Source organism: Cottoperca gobio, unplaced genomic scaffold, assembly GCF_900634415.1.
Source record: "Cottoperca gobio unplaced genomic scaffold, fCotGob3.1 fCotGob3_486arrow_ctg1, whole genome shotgun sequence".
NCBI lineage: Eukaryota > Metazoa > Chordata > Actinopteri > Perciformes > Bovichtidae > Cottoperca > Cottoperca gobio.
The window spans coordinates 2,605-19,070 of record NW_021167035.1 but is presented as its reverse complement, the minus strand read 5'-3'; the positions used below and the strand labels follow the sequence as shown (position 1 = coordinate 19,070).

The 16,466-nt window shown below is 43.8% G+C and overlaps 1 long non-coding RNA gene and 1 pseudogene across 1 annotated transcript; both read right to left on the bottom strand.

Annotated features, from left to right (window-relative positions):
* Positions 1-1,160: 1,160 nt before the first annotated feature.
* LOC115006099 (uncharacterized) lies at positions 1,161-4,184 on the bottom strand. Its single transcript, XR_003832018.1, has 2 exons — positions 3,950-4,184; positions 1,161-2,934 (listed from the first exon to the last, which is right to left on the bottom strand). It is a non-coding gene; the product is annotated as an uncharacterized LOC115006099 (long non-coding RNA).
* Positions 4,185-7,126: 2,942 nt separating this feature from the next.
* Positions 7,127-14,558, bottom strand: LOC115006100 (lethal(3)malignant brain tumor-like protein 2; annotated as a pseudogene).
* Between the last annotated feature and the right edge of the window lie 1,908 nt (positions 14,559-16,466).

Genomic DNA, 16,466 nt, shown 5'->3' with positions numbered 1-16,466 from the left:
TTATTGGTAATTGTTTGCCTGGGACCGACCTGCAGGCTCAGCTTGTATTAGCTCAGATCAACTGGTCCTCCTGCTGGAGAGACGAGTGGAAGATGGAGCAGTTCATATCTAAAGATATATATATATATAATTAACTTGGGTTACTTAAATATATTTCTTAAAGCTTAAAGTGCATCAACCTGTTCACCTTTCATAAGTTCTCTTGCTGGAGTTCTGATATACACTTGTACTTGTTTAAACTTCATCAGACTTCTTGTTTCTGATACTCATCGTCGCATCTTAAACATTATTCTTATTATGGCCACACAGTAAATACATCACCTTCATCAATACAAGCATCTTATGGCACATGTACAATAAGTGCGTTCACTCTTCAGTAAGTTAGTGAGATGACTGCACTGCATGGACTCCACCACAGAGGTGTATGCTGGAGTGTGCACACTTAGGTTCCCTCTAACAGACTCATTTAAATGTTCATCACTCTTGTTATAACTTTCTAACTTCATGGTGAACTCTGTAAAGAAGAAGAACGTAAGTGTTTCTCATTATAATGACATATTACTGAAGTTGATTTATTCCAGCTCTATTTCATATTTCTTATTGTTGTTATGCATTTATTTGTATTCTTCTTCTTGTTTCTCTGTTTATGTTGAGTACATGTCTCATCATGTGTGTATTTGAAGGTTTTTTATATTAGAATTGAGGGATTAAAAACATCATTCATGTTCTCCTCATTTATTTCTACTCTTTTACAGAAGATCTGTTCATTTCTGTGCTTTTAAATGTTTAAAGTTATACATGGGATAAGCACTTTATTACCAAAGAGGAGTTCCTCCTTTAACCTACAGGAGGCGCTGTTGCACTTCACTTTAAACATGTGTGATGAGTTTACAGCTGTCAGGAAATGTGGGACTTTTGGCCATCATGTTGTCATTGCCTATATTTAGAAACAATATATATAATTAGTTTGGTGATATAGTGTTGTATTCATTCCACACTGCTATTTCACACTTCTGGTTAAATGCTAAACTACATTTATTTGTCTTAGTACTTGTAATAAAGTGTAATCTTATGTTACGTTCCCTGTTAGTCTGGAGGAAAGGGAAGTAACAAGTAGAAATAAAATAACCCGGGTGAAGAAAGGAAAACGAGGCAACAGATTTAGTAAAGTAAAAACAAAGAGCATTTAATTCACATTGGAAAGTAAAGCGCCCCCACCAATACAGAAAGGCAAAACTCAAAACAACTGAAACAGAAAGCGACACCAGATATGGCAGAACAAAGCAACTCCACAAGTTGCTGTTCTGTTGCACAGCTCCTGAACAACTCCAACACGTAGAGGACCAACACCAGTGTTGTCTTAGTGCAGAGCTTCATTTCTTCACTTTCTCCCGACCTGTTGCATTTAAATCCCCCGTCTCTCTGTCGCTCTGTGTATCTGGCCTGTACCACTACACGCGCTGTCTTTGGAGCGTCTGCCCCCCTTCCTTCTTTCACATAATGGTTTGATCCTAGTGTCGTGGAAACTTTTAATCAAGTCCTTAAACAAATGACCAGTGAAGTCTATAATACTGAAATGTCGATTCTTGAGAAGTTAACTTGTCTTTTGAGTATTTATTATTTGCAAATAGGATCATCAACCCTACAGAGTGCAGCAGTCTGCGTGAGCAAGAACCAGAACAAAGTGTGTTCATGTGTTTTAAAGACAGAAAGGAGAAGGGGGGGGAAGATTGCCATAGTTGGCCCACAAAGAAAGGGAGTAGAGAAGGGAGCTGTGGAGAGTTCCCACAGTTGCAGGTGTTAGAAAGACGAAATGAAACAAGGAGTAGAGGGGGGGGGGGGGGGGGAGAGAAATAAAGTTACAAGGAAATAATGGGGAAAGACAGAAGTTCATTTCACCAAGTATTAAACAATAAGAATTTAACATGGACATATGAAATGTTCCATTACATTCCTCCCTTTTGATCATTCTATTGATCAAACAACAAGAATATATATGTACAAGTTCATCACAGGCGTTAGAACATCAACGCTAGAACTTCACAAACATCTAGACGTGGTCATCATGGGCTGGATGGAAAGAAAGTGTGTGTGTGTGCAAGTGGCTGTTTTTGTTCAGAAGTGTGTCTGAGATTTCAAAAAGCAAGCGGGGAGGTTATTACATCATAGTTCATTTAGGTTATCTAAACAAAGTTGTCCTCGCATGTGTCAAATGAGACGTCAGAGTCAGACTCAGGTGAGTCTGGTTGGTGTGGAGTCATGTTTTCAGCATCAGTGGCATGTTTTACAAAGGTGTGTGTAACCGCCCCATCTATGGCACGTGTGATCAAGCCACGGGCGCAGGGAATTACACAACAGAAAACGATAGTCAGAACAGTGAGTATTATTCCTGCCGGGCCGTGTGAGCAAAATGGGAAACACAATGATAATTGATATTAAGGTCAAAAAACACATCGAGCCTCTAAGGCCACCAAACCCCAGGTGTTGGAATGGATGCCACGGACGTGGTCTGTCCGTGTAGATGACGTGTAGGTCCCTCGTGGGTGACACAGAAACTCTTCTGCAGGTCACTTGATGACTTCTCCTAAGTCGGATGATTTGAGGGCAGTGTATCTGCGTACGTCAAATGACGCTCGTTGCTCAAACTGAGGCTAAATCCTTCCAGTTAGATTCAACGACACCCTCGGTGATTCTCTGTTGTGTCTTTAGGTTGTAGTTTGTGTGGTGCTCACCCCTTCGTGCTGTTCTGGAGAGTCAGTGAGGTGAGGCAGTGGTTGCAGTGGCTGGCGTAGATCCAAGTTGCCCTCTCTGCCACCTTCACTGCTGTGTGGGTGGAGAGGAGGATCTGGAAGGGAACCTTGCCACCGTTTGGACTGGTTGAAATGAGTGGAGTGGTGTAGATGCAGGTGATGATGAACTGATGTCACCTGTTTCCTTATGTCAGAGAGAGTGGAGGAAAGGTTACTGCAGTAGGTTAGCATGTTATGTTCACAAGTGTCTGTGGACGGTGGTAGTTGTCTTTGATGATCCACACCAATGTGGGAAGGTACTGCAAACAACAATCTAGGTATGAACTTAGTTGAGAAACGGCATGGTAAACCTTCGTTGGAATGCCCCAGAGAGATATTATCTCACAGAGTAAAGCTTTAGTCACTGGAGCTGCAGTGGCATGTTTAGGTTGTGTAGGTGGTGGGTGAGAAGCCTTTTGTGAACCAAAAGGTCATTGATTACACTTCACATTCCTCCCTTTTGACACATGGTCGAACCCATGTGTCAATCCTGCAGTGAGAAAAGACTTTTGGGCAGCAGGTAGCTTACAATCTGTTTTAGACATAAACTGGAGAGCTGAGAGAGAGGAGGGGAGAGATAAGAGAGACATAAGTGTCCTTGGGGGAGGAAAGGAAATCATATCTAGAGTCAGTGAAGAAGAAGAAGAAGAAGAAGAAGAAGAAGAAGAAGAAGAAGAAGAAGAAGAAGAAGAAGAAGAAGAGAAGAAGAAGAAGAAGAAGAAGAGAAGAAGAAGAAGAGAAGGAGGAGAAGGAGGAGAAGGAGAAGAAGAAGGAGAAGAAGAAGAGAAGAAGAAGAAACCATAGAGGGAACTACATCAGGTTTTCTAGTTGAAGGCTGCAATTCTGCAGTGTATGTTTGAACATACAAGGCCCCCCCCCCCCCCCCCCACACACACACACTCTCTGAGTCCACCAGTATTAAGAGCACACAGTGATTTACAAACCTGTAGCTCTCGCCTCGTCCTGCAGTACATGTAGTCTGACACTAGATGGCGCCAGAGACTGTGCAGGAGGATGTGTGTACTTATATGCGCTGCATGCTGATCACAAGGCCCGTAGGATGAACGTCTAATGTGCAGCTTTGTCTTTGTTATTATGGATCAGGGATTTAAATCTATAACAATGTAATTGTTACCTCTCATATGTTGGAACATGCTCACCTGCTGTAATCTGTATCTGTGATAACATTGGGCCGCTGATTCCAGGGAAGCTGTCAGCAGTGAGAAATGTGCGCTCCGGCAGGTGATCAAAGGCTGGTTTGCAGGATGGGTGTCTGCAGTGGTTGTGTCATGTCTCGTCGAATTTGTTGAGTTGTTTTATTTTGTACCTACCTCTTGTTTCTCAACCCAGATCCCTTTACTTCCTGTCCTGGTGTGATGTCCCTCCATCGCCAGTGTCTGCCTCGCCCCCTGATTGTTTTCACCTGTTCCCACTCACCTCTTGTATAAATTGTCCTGTCTCCCCTTGTCGTGTGTCAGTTCATCTTGTCATATCCTTGTGAGATCATGTGCAACTACCAGTGTTCCATGAAGTGTGCTTTTCAGAGAAATTTGTATATCCTCCTTGTGAGCGTTTTGAGTTGTTATTTTGTTGTTTTTTGGAAGTAAAGTTTTGGTTTATTCTACACTTTACCCTTGTGTCTGGAGTCGTGCAATTGAGTCTTCCTTCCCTGTGTCTGAGGCGTAACAGAACGAACTGACCAGAATGGACTCAGCCGACTCCAAAGGACTTCGGGACGCCCTATCACTCCAGGGCGTAAAGATCCATCAGCAGGATAATCAGCTGCTAGCCGTCAGTCGAGGACTCCAGGGAGTAGTAGGCAGTCAAACGACTTTCCAAGCCGCTGTTTCCTCGGAAATACACCTCCTGACGAAACAGATGCAACAGTTCCTTACTCACCTACCGACTGCTTCCCCGGTGACATCACCTGCTGTAGATTCCTCTCCTCCTGTACCAGTTCCTGCTGTCTTCTCGCCACTGCGTCTGGCTCTCCCGGAGAGATTTTCCGGAGATGCCGGCAATTGTAGGACCTTTATCGTCCAGTGCGACCCACACTTCAGACACAATCCGGCAGCATTTTCTTCGGACCAAGCGAAAGTAGCCTTTATGGTGTCCCATTTGACTGAGAGAGCTGCAGCCTGGGCTACTGCTGAATGGGCCAGAGACTCTGTAGTTTGCCACTTGCTGTCCGAGTTCACGGACACCTTAAGACGCATTTTTGACCACGCATCACCGGCTGGGGAAGCCTCCCAAAGACAGATGAGTATTCAACAGCGCAATCGACAGGTGGTCGAGGGTTAGCGAAGCGGTTACGATTAAAGAGCGTTCCGTTAGCAAGGCCTATTAACGGCAGCACCTTAGACGGCCGCCTGCTGTTTAAAGTCACCCACTGCACGGAGCCCATTCAAATCACCGTGAATGGAGACCACACGGAAGAGATGCCATTTCATTTATTTGACTCTGCCCTGCACCCTGTGATTCTGGGTTTTCCGTGGTTAAAGAGGCATAGTCCTCACATAGACTGGTGTGTGGGAAAGGTTAAGGCCTGGGGAAAGAATTGTAACACTACTTGTCGTTCCCCACCCATCACTCAGTTACCTGAGGTAAATTATGTAAGTGCAGGGAATTCTCCTGACCTAGTAAGAGTACCGCCCTGCTACCATGATTTAAGAGAGGTTTTTAATAAAACCAAAGCCATGTCGCTACCCCCTCACCGACCCTTCGACTGCCCTATTGACCTGCTGCCGGGGGCGCCCATTCCGAGAGGGCGATTATATTCCATCTCGGGGCCAGAAAGAGCAGCGATGGACGAATACATTTCTTCCTCGCTCAAAGCGGGGATCATTCGTCCCTCCTCCTCCTCACCTGCCGGAGCGGGGTTTTTCTTTGTGGATAAGAAAGATGGGTCGCTGAGACCATGCATCAACTATAGCCCACTAAATGACATCACAGTAAAAAAACGTTACCCTTTGCCACTCATCTCCTCTGCCTTTGAACTACTTCAGTCAGCTAAAGTGTTCACCAAGTTGGAGACTTCTTCTCAACATGACTGTAAGATGGTAGAAAGAGATCATCAGTGACACACACACACACACTCCTGCTTAACACTCCAGCTGTATAGTATCACTGTGGAGTCTCACACACACACACACACACACACACACACTCCTGCTTAACACTCCAGCTGTATAGTGTCACTGTGAAGTCATAGTGAGGTCATAATGAGGTCATAATGAGGTTGATGAGGTCATAGTGAGGTCATAATGAGGTCATCATGAGGTTGATGAGGTCATAATGAGGTCATAATGAGGTTGATGAGGTCATAATGAGGTTGATGAGGTCATAATGAGGTTGGTGAGGTCATAATGAGGTTGAGGTCATAGTGAGGTTGATGAGGTCATAGTGAGGTCATAATGAGGTTGATGAGGTCATGAGGTCATAGTGAGGTCATGAGGTTGATGAGGTCATAATGAGGTTGATGAGGTCATAATGAGGTTGATGAGGTCATAGTGAGGTCATAATGAGGTTGATGCGGTCATAGTGAGGTTGATGAGGTCATAGTGAGGTTGATGAGGTCATAGTGAGGTCATAATGAGGTCATCATGAGGTTGATGAGGTCATAATGAGGTCATAATGAGGTTGATGAGGTCATAATGAGGTCATAATGAGGTCATGAGGTTGGTGAGGTCATAATGAGGTTGAGGTCATAGTGAGGTTGATGAGGTCATAGTGAGGTCATAATGAGGTTGATGAGGTCATAGTGAGGTCATGAGGTTGATGAGGTCATAATGAGGTGAGGTCATAGTGAGGTCATAGTGAGGTTGATGAGGTCATAGTGAGGTCATAGTGAGGTCATAATGAGGTTGATGAGGTCATAATGAGGTCATAATGAGGTTGATGAGGTCATAGTGAGGTTGATGAGGTCATAGTGAGGTCATAATGAGGTTGCTGAGGTCATAATGAGGTTGATGAGGTCATAGTGAGGTTGATGAGGTCATAATGAGGTTGATGAGGTCATAATGAGGTCATAATGAGGTTGATGAGGTCATAATGAGGTCATAAGAACAGGAAGCAGAATTTTCACTTTTATCAATGAACTGATGATTTGTTTATTGATTATCAATAAAGTTTTAATCACTTGTATCACTCGCCCCATAGTTCCAAGTCATTCCATAGAAATAAACTAATTTGTAAGAGTAATTTATTTGTTTTAAAGGAAAACATAAAGTTCAATAAATATGGAGACTAAAGATTTTCAGTAATTCTGTAAATAAAAATATTTCTTTGGGTTTATAATGATCAGTTATTTTACAAGAAATAAATCAACTTGAAAGAAATTGTTTATGATTTTGTCTTTATTGCTCTTATAATTTGTACCTTTGCAGGAAATCAGACTAAAATAAAGAGTCTTGATTTTACGAGCAGCGATGCTTTCCAACATTGCGTATGTGCATCTTACACAGAATTAAGATGTCCTTTATCTTTACTCTGCAGTAAAGTGTATCTTTGAACAATGCATCATTTTTCTTCTTTGCATCTAACAGACATTGTGTTTTTATCCAGTAAATATTTCAAACACTGATCATTACACACACAGTACGTTAATTATTTAATGTTGAAAAGCATGAAACAGTAAATCACAATTCACAGAAGATGAAAACATTATAACATTCGACAGGAAACCGTCTCTGCTCACCCGAGTTAAATAATAAAACATATTCACAAACACAGGCTGTGTTACAGCAGCTCCTACTCACCGCTGAGTAGTTTCTACTTTATCATATTTACATATAGAGAAGTTATTGGTAGCGGCGGAGTCCGCCATTCCTGCTCTCGTTAGTTTGTGTGACCTTTGGGTTTTAAAGTGACAATAACACAAACTAACCAGCAGCACTAACTAGCTCTGTGAGCTAAAATGAGTGTTTTTGTCAATGGAGTCTGGTGGTTTTGAAGAGAGCAAAGATGACTGCTTTAGGGTGACGCAGGGAAATGTTCTAAATATAGCGCACATTTAAACAAAATCCATTGTCTCTCTGTTCATCCACCTTTTCCTCTTCAGTCTTTAGACGCCTCCATCCCTGCAGCCTCTCCTCTCGTGTCCTGCTCTCTGAAACCTCGGGCACGGCACCGTCTCCTCAGTGGCTCCCTCCTCACACTCTTCACTTCTTCCTGCTGTAGTTTCACTCCGCTCCGTCTTTGCATGAGCTGCTCTTTCCAAGCTGTGGTGCCTGTTGTAGTCCGGACTTACTCTTCTCTCCGCCCTCCTCCCGTGTAAAGACACCCAGAGGGACTGGTGGAGGATCAGTGGGCGTCTCCATCTCCATCTCCACCTCCTCCACTTTCACCTGCACTGCAAAGACTACAGACAGACATACGTCAGCAAATTGGCAAAATGATCTCACGAAAATGAGAAGTGTGTCCACTTACTCTCCTGCTCCTCGGGCTCAGGTTTGGGCTGGATGAGAGGCACTCTTGGAGGAAGGCTGAGGTCCTCCGGCCCTGAAGGAGCGTCAGTGACCTCCGCCTGCTGACCAGCATCTTCTTCAGCTTGATCCTGAGAGAGCCTCTTCTTTCCAGGCTTCTTTTCTACAGAAAACACAACGAGGAGGTGGAAGAACAGTTATACAACCATCAGATGCAGGAAAACACTAAATATGAGAGCAAACAAAACATACTTCTTTTCCGATGCGCAAGGGTTTTGTATTTCTTGCTCTGTCCCGTCTGGTTTTCCATTAAATTGACTGGAAACAGAACGAAACACGAGTCAGACACATCGACACAAACAGCTTTAATCCCCAGTTAAACCTCCGTCTGGGACGTGAAAGAGACAAACGTGACACTTTTCTGCCTCATTTGGTCTTTAATTCCTCCAATTATCTAAAATGCAGTTGAATCAGAGTTTAAATGCCTCTTGTAAAGACTTAAATCAGATTCAACCGGTTTAGATGATGGCTTAAAGGAATGCTTCTCCCCAAAATGATCATTTGTATTTCATTGGCTCACCTTGTGCCGGCACGCCACTCGTCCGTTGGAGCTTCAGAGTTTTAAATAGTGTGTGAAGTACACGACTTGATAAATGAGACTTGGATTATACTGCACGAGTTGTGTGCGAGTTTGTCGACGGACGTTTGGATATAGTTTACCAGTTACTTCAAGTCATCAAGACGCTCCCCGTGGAGGCGTGTGAGAAAAACAAGAAATGATCCTTCTGGGGGTGAAGTATTCCTTTAATATGAGCTCTCAACACACGAGGGGATGGACGCTGCTAAATCAGGCGTTTACCGAGTCCTGGAGGCGGCTGCAGCTGGTAGCCCATGAGGTCGCACCAGCCGGCGGGGTAGATGTCCGGGGACTGGTGGTCGATCCACTGGTCAAAATCATCCTCCCAGCCGTCGAAGTGGATGAGCAGCAGGCGGCCCACGCAGCGCTTCACGGTGGCCACGCACACCAGGCCCGGCTCCATCAAGTCCACCGCCTCCAGCTTCACGTTGGGGGAGAAGCCGTGACCCGAGAAGTCCTGAAGAGAAAGACAAAGCGGGTTCGTCTGCTTGATATATGAACGGTCTTGATCACATTATGTTGCTCAGAGACGCCACTCTGGGTTTGGACTTCCTGTCTTACGGTGTTTAACAGGCGTGTCGGTGCAGCTTTAGCTTCGGTGTCCTTCAGGTATTTGTCCCAGGTGAAGGTTTGAGAGTCGTAACCTGCAGAGACACAAACATTAAGTATCGTCAGCACTGAACCACTGTCTCCTGCCTCTGAATCATTGTTGTGTATATCTACCTTGAGGTACGGTGAGAGCGATGTTGTTCTTCTTACAGAAGTCCACGGGAAGGATGGCATGGGACGAGGCGTGGTAACAGAACCAGTCGGAGCCGTTGTTGGATACGGCGCCATCGATTCCCACCATCAGGTATCCATCTAACAGCACCTGGGAGGAGAGGAGGAGGGAAGTTAGAGAAACACTCGCTGTAGGATTAACCCTTTTATTTAATGCATATGGCAGACGTTCAGTTCAACCTCAGCTCCTCTAATAAGTCAACAATAACCTGTGCAACATAAAATCATGTATTCTTTTATATCAGGCTTCACATCTGGAGCTCTGGCTTCAAAATTGTAGTTTTGACTATTTTCCTCCAGATTGAGACATTTTCTCATGTTTGTCCTGAAAACATGATTTTTTTCTTGCACAAAAAATTAAAAAGCATCAAAATCAATGTTGTTCATTATTAACATAACCCAGACTGAGAAAATAAATCCACTTTAGCATTAAGTATAAAGAAAATAATTACATTTGACTGTTCTTTAACCCATAACAGTTGCATTATGTTAACAGACTGGAAAATTAATTAATATTTAGTAGTTATGATCAGGACTGATACAAATATGACTTATTCTAATAATAATATTAATTAATAATATAAAAATTAATTAATAATTTTAATTAATACTATTAATATTAATTAATACTAATTAATATTAATTAATATTAATATTAAATAATATTAATTATTAATATTATTTATTCATATTATTCATATTAATTAATATTAATTAATATATTAATATAGTCGAATTGTAGTATTTTATAGCAGTTTTATGAAGGGGACATTCTTGTCCTTTAAGGTAATAAATGGGAGTTTCTTTCTTTTTAAAATATATATATAATTTGTTTAAATCTGACAAAAAATAAGAACTTCATCAGACTGTAAAAAAAGAAAATTGTGGTGCTTTTCTTTTCTTCTTTAAATAAAAGACCACAGAGGCATTATGTAAACAATTCTGAGAATGAAAGCACAAGGGTTAAAGAACGGTAATATAATAACCAGCTCATTTATCAGATCACACACACACACACACACACACACACACACACACACACACACACCCAATGACAGCGGTCTTACCTTGTGTACCGCGGCCACACAGATGCTCCCGAGGTTAAGAGGGTCGATGGCCTCCAGCTTCATTCCTTCCTCAAAGAAACCCCCCTCCATGTAAACGAACCTGGGCTGCAGATCAGTCGTCGTTAAGAGACTTCACATAGTGAGTGCAGAATGCTGTCACAGACATGGCTGAAAATGCACAAATACTGTGGAAGTATCAAACTCCATCGACGGGGAAATACACACAGAAACAACAACGAGAGCGCAGAAGTGAACGACCCGACAAACACGGACCAATCACAGCAGACTGGGCTTTGTCGGGATGGGGGCTTAAAGAGACAGTACGAATAAAGAATACTTCCTTACCTTTTTAAAGAGCAGGAACGAACTGTCATAGTTCCCCCTCCAGACCTTGGCAGCGGTCCCTCCACTGTTTGCTATCATTTAAAAAAGAAATATCTTTAGTTCACAACAAGCGTGACATGTGTGCGTCTAGAGGTCTTACACAATACAACCATGTTCTCGTGTCGTTTCTTCTGTCTCCGTCTCTGTTGCACGCCATTACTCCTACGTTTGGGGAAAACTAAACGCAACACCTACCAGGTGCTTTGATGGCGTGACCCACTTTGGTGGACCAGCCGATCTGGTGCAGGAGGGGACTCCACATGTGGCACCAGAAATCAGAGATGGTGTTGACGGCGGCGTCGCTTTGGTCTTCGTACACCAGCCGCAGGCGGCCACCGACGATCGAGTCGATGGCGGCCATGCGGGTCTGACTCACGTGTTTGGGGTCCACGACCTCCACGCGCATGCCGATTCTGAACGAGGTCCGCATGCTCTCCGCCAACTGGGGAGAAGGAGGAAGGCAAGAGATGAAGTCATTCAGTGAAACTAAATAGTTCTCTTCACATGTGCAAAGCAGAGCGTCAGTTTTACCTTCAGGTAGAAGTCAACAGGGAGGGTGTTGGCCCCCACCAGCTTTTTCATCAGGTATTCTTTCCAATCTGGGATGTTCTGCTTCACATCTATGGACACATCATTTCTCAAGTCACAACATTGTTGACATAGCAAAGCATGACATATTTAAAGTCTTCGTTATCGGCGGTATTAATCCTGATGACATGTTAACGTCCTCTGTGCTTCATGCAGGCGAGCAGCGTTCAAGCAAATGCTTCTTGACACATTTCACCAGCTGGGGCTTTGTTTTCACTGCAACACGTAAATCCTGCACTTCTATGGAAACGGTACAATCATGGCTAGAAGTATGGAGAACTCAGAACTGTGTTTTGTTCAGTAAAACAGTTATAATGCCACAAAGCAACAGAGTTTCTGTGTCGTGTCTGTTGGTCTCCAGTCGTTGATGTTTCCCAGCTGCGCTGAGGAGCTCAGAGTTTCATGTTTTTTACAGGATATATTAAATTCAAACATTTGATTTTTGGCAACATTCTAATTGAGACATTTAGAATAAAGTGATTTCGGTGAAATGTCACTTTTTAATCTTAGATTTTGTTATTTTTACCGACACACGTCTTCGTCGCACGTGACTCGTTCAAGGACCGTCGGAAATTTGAAACCCGCCGATAATTTCTGTTTTTGCAGTTTCTGGCTTTGATAAACGGTTTAATTTAAGCGATTCTTAAAAGAAAACTGGCTTTTTTAAACCCGCCGGCTGGTTGTGGACTTCAGAGAGTTCAATAACACGTCTCCAGGTAACACTGAACCAATGTGGTTCGAGTGTGAATCCTCACCTTGCGGTGGCACCAGCAGCTTGCTCGTCATGGCGCAACATCCAATCGGGTTCAGCTCCCCCGAGACGAGGCTGCACCAAAAATCTCGGCTGCTGTCGTGTTCAAAGCCTTCGTACCTCAACAGAGCTTTGTATCCTGCAGACGAGAGGAGGGAAGAGCTGCGTTACTGTTGATGCTCCTGCAAAAGATGTATATTCATGATCAGAAAACACAGAGACACACCTGCAATCTGGATGACACTTGCGATCCAGTAGACTTTACTGGGCAGGACTGCGTTTGTGTTCAGGACCTCCACTTTCATCCCCATTAAGATGTCGTCCCACTGGGCACACAGGGGCGCCTGCAGGAGGGAGGTCACCAGGGTGAGGTGCACACTTATTATAGACAACGCTCACTTTGCAAAGTATTCATTCTTTTTTATACTCCATGTTGGATTAGGTGTTAATACGTGCGTGCAAGTGTTTTTCCTTTAGACATTTTATAATCTGAGAGAAAACATAGTTTCTAATGATTATTGGGACTCACATGTCTGAAGCAGGACACCGATGCAGCCAGAGCGCTTTCCTTCTCTAAGTAGGCGCCCCATTCAAAACCTGCAGCCGATGCTACACAACGGGAAGAACAGAGGCGTCATTCACATTCAATCAAAAGGTTTAGAGAGAGACGTTCGTGCACATGTACTGTATGCAGCTGCTGATGCTCCCAAACAAGCAACAAGCACCAATTCAAGCTGTGAGACAAATGAAGAGTTCACACCTGACTTCAGATTGTGTCTCAAATGCTTCCATTAAGCTTCACATCTGTTTTTGTTCTGCAATTAAGTAATTAGATTCCCTGTGTGTGTGTGTGTGTGTGTGTGTGTGTGTGTGTGTGTGTGTGTGTGTGTGTGTGTGTGTGTGTGTGTGTTCTCACCATCCAGTACTATTGGGGCTGGAGGAGCTTTGTTCACCTTGTTGAGCACTGTGGCTTTTTTTGACGGGGGCTTTCCCTGCAGAGAGAAACACAAAGAAAGTTTGAGCAGAGTCGTCTCATCGTCCTCATGTTTTTGGCCACTTCCCCACTCGCAGCAGCTTGGAGCAGATTTAGCCACATGGCTGTTTAAACTGTTGGCATGAACCGCAGGCGAGGAGAGAAACGAGTCTGCGGTCAAAAGGTGGAAACTTCATAGAGAATTGGACAAATTTCAGTGACATGTTCCCGATATGTGAAGAGAAGAGTGGCAAAGGAACGACTGTCAGTGGTAAATAACTTTGTGCACCTCATGGGCTGCAACTCACGGTTATTTTCTTTATTGATTAATGAGCATTAAACCGATTTATTGTTTGGTCCAGATGCCAGATGTGTTTGTTTGTCAGTCCGAGACCCAAAGATATTCACTTTAATATGATATAAAACAGAGAGAAGCAAGACATCTCCATATTTGAGACATTTGTGCATAAAAAATTACTGATTAATGAGCAAAATAGTTGCCAGTTATTGTTCTGTTGACTCATCGTTGCAGCTGTTCAGATAAATAATGAATCTAAATAAATCTAAAAACCCTCGTACACAGCTGTGATCTCATATTAAGCTTGTTGCTTTTTCAGTTTTTACATTAATTAGTGTTTTACTTTATCCTTATTTGTATTTAGACTTTTGGTATTATTGTGTGGTTTGTACCCTTAATGAAATATATAATTACTTTCATCCTGGTGTGGTTTGTACTGTTACCTGTCCTCTCCTGTTGCTGCCATGACACCTGCATATCCCTCTGGGGATTAATAAAGGTTTATCTTTAAAGAAGATATGTTATGGATGCATAATATCCCAATCTCTTCAAATGTACTAGTGCACGAAAGTGTCTCGCCTTCACACGCTCACCAGCTGAGTGACCCCCGCGGTGGGGTCACCTGTGTCAGAGGTGTGTCCGTGCTGAGTGGGCTCGGCTGATCCAGGATGTCGTAGTAGTCCTCCGGATCAAAGTGTCTCTGGCAGACGAACATGTTGCCGATGATGTGCCGCGGAGTGTTTACATCCATGCTGAGAGCGAACAGCCACTGCCTCAGTCTCCGCGGGTCTCCGAGAGGAAACCGATGAAAGACGAGGTTCTTACGTTTGGCGACGCAGCACGTGTCCACGCAACACTTGTGCACCATTTGTTTTAGCTGTTTTAATACAATCCGTTTAACCAACGCGTGGAAACAGTCAGACACGCCCGCTGACAGCCTCTCGGGTCGGGGGAGGATTTCAAGTCCAGCGCGGTCCTCCTCCTCCTCCTCCTCCTCCTCCTCCTCATCTTCTTCTTCTTCTTCGTCACCTTTTTCTCCGGCGGCCGGTGGACAGATTTATGTGAAATACTGCCACCATGTGTTCGTAGATGATAAGTTATGGAAATATAAATACATTTTAAATGCTCAACATCAACGTCTCTTGGTGTATTTTTATGGCTAGTTATTATTTTTAATATAAGATGGAAATGAAATGTGGCATTAGGAAAACAAAAGTCCCTGAAATCAATAAATAAAAAGGTGGAATAAGAGACTTCAGGTTATGGCGGCTCACTAGGAAGACGCAACTATCAGTGCTCCGACAATTTCTGTCTTAAATCCTAATTTTACCCACGTTTTATGTCAACCCATCGTTTCTATTCGGAAAAGACGGTTAAATGCCGGCTGCAGCAGGGAAATCAGCTAAAGGACGACCAAAAGCACTTCAGTCTAAGCTAAAACAGCATCCAAGCTACACGTGGAAGCTAAAGAAAGTTATGCTAGCGCTAGCATTGCGCCAGCCATGACCTCTGTTGAGACGGGCGAGGCCGGGCGGTGGGAAGCAGGCTCGGAGGAAATCCTGATCGCCAGAGGCTCTCTAAAGTCGGACTTTCCCACAAGACTTGATGGCATGCTAACAGCAATAGAGGGGATGAGGAAGGAGATACGGGGATGCTCAGAACGAATGTTAGAGGCTGAAGTAAGAATCTCATCTACCGAGGACGACGTGAGCTCCCTGCAAGATAAAGTGAACACGCGTGAAGCTAAAAACACGAAGCTACAGGATAAAGTTGAAGACTTGGAGGCAAGATCCAGGTTATCTAATTTGAGAGTGGTGGACTTGCCAGAAGATGCTGAACGAGGGGATGCCCTCTCTGCCACCTTCACTGCTGTGTGGGTGGAGAGGAGGATCTGGAAGGGAAACCTTGCCACCGTTTGGACTGGTTGAAATGAGTGGAGTGGTGTAGATGCAGGTGATGATGAACTGATGTCACCTGTTTCCTTATGTCAGAGAGAGTGGAGGAAAGGTTACTGCAGTAGGTTAGCATGTTATGTTCACAAGTGTCTGTGGACGGTGCTAGTTGTCTTTGATGATCCACACCAATGTGGGAAGGTACTGCAAACAACAATCTAAGTATGAACTTAGTTGAGAAACGGCATGGTAAACCTTCGTTGGAATGCCCCAGAGAGATATTATCTCACCGAGTAAAGCTTTGAGCTGCTTACGAGCCTGTCGTCAAACACAGGCATATACAGTATATCTCAAAGTGAGTACCCCCTTTAGATTTTTGCAAATATTCTGTTATATCCTTTCAGGGGATAACATTATCCTACTGAACTTTGATATAACTTAAAGTAGTCAGTGTGCTGCTTGAATAACAGTATAGATTTATTGTCCTTTGAAAATTACTCAGTACACAGCTGTAATGTCTAAACAGCTGCAACAAAAGTGAGTACACCCCATAGTGAACATGTCTAAATTGTGCCCAAAGTGTCAATATTTTGTGTGACCACCATTGTTATCTAGCACTGCTTTAACCCTCCTGGGCATGGAATTCACCAGAGCTGCACAGGTTGCTTCTGGAATCTTCTTCCACTCCTCCACGACGACATCACGGAGCGCACGGATGTTGGACACCTTGCACTCCTCCACCTTCCTCTTGAGGATGCCCCACATGTGCTCAATTGGAGACATATTGGCCAGTCCATCACCTTAACCTTCAGCTTCTTCAGCAAGGCCGTTGTCATCTTGGAGGTGTGTTTAGGGTCATTATCATGTTGGAAAACTGCCCTACG